This window comes from Limulus polyphemus, unplaced genomic scaffold, assembly GCF_000517525.1.
Source record: "Limulus polyphemus unplaced genomic scaffold, Limulus_polyphemus-2.1.2 Scaffold36, whole genome shotgun sequence".
Taxonomy (NCBI): domain Eukaryota; kingdom Metazoa; phylum Arthropoda; class Merostomata; order Xiphosura; family Limulidae; genus Limulus; species Limulus polyphemus.
Genome location: NW_013665646.1, coordinates 427,119 through 427,338, shown reverse-complemented (window position 1 = coordinate 427,338; position 220 = coordinate 427,119).

Genomic DNA, 220 nt, shown 5'->3' with positions numbered 1-220 from the left:
CCTATGCTTTGCCCAAGAGACTGTTTGCCATCTAAAGGTCTGGGCCATAAGTAACTAAGTACCGCAACCAACCAAAGTTTAAAGTGGAAACCTTTCAAATGAAAACATAACCGGATTAAAAGAAAACAAGTGTATATTAAAATGATTATGTAAAACCTTGGGGATCAGTGCTCACAACTGACGAAGTGTAAACCTTCTAGTTAGTGGGGAAGGTTTGAAC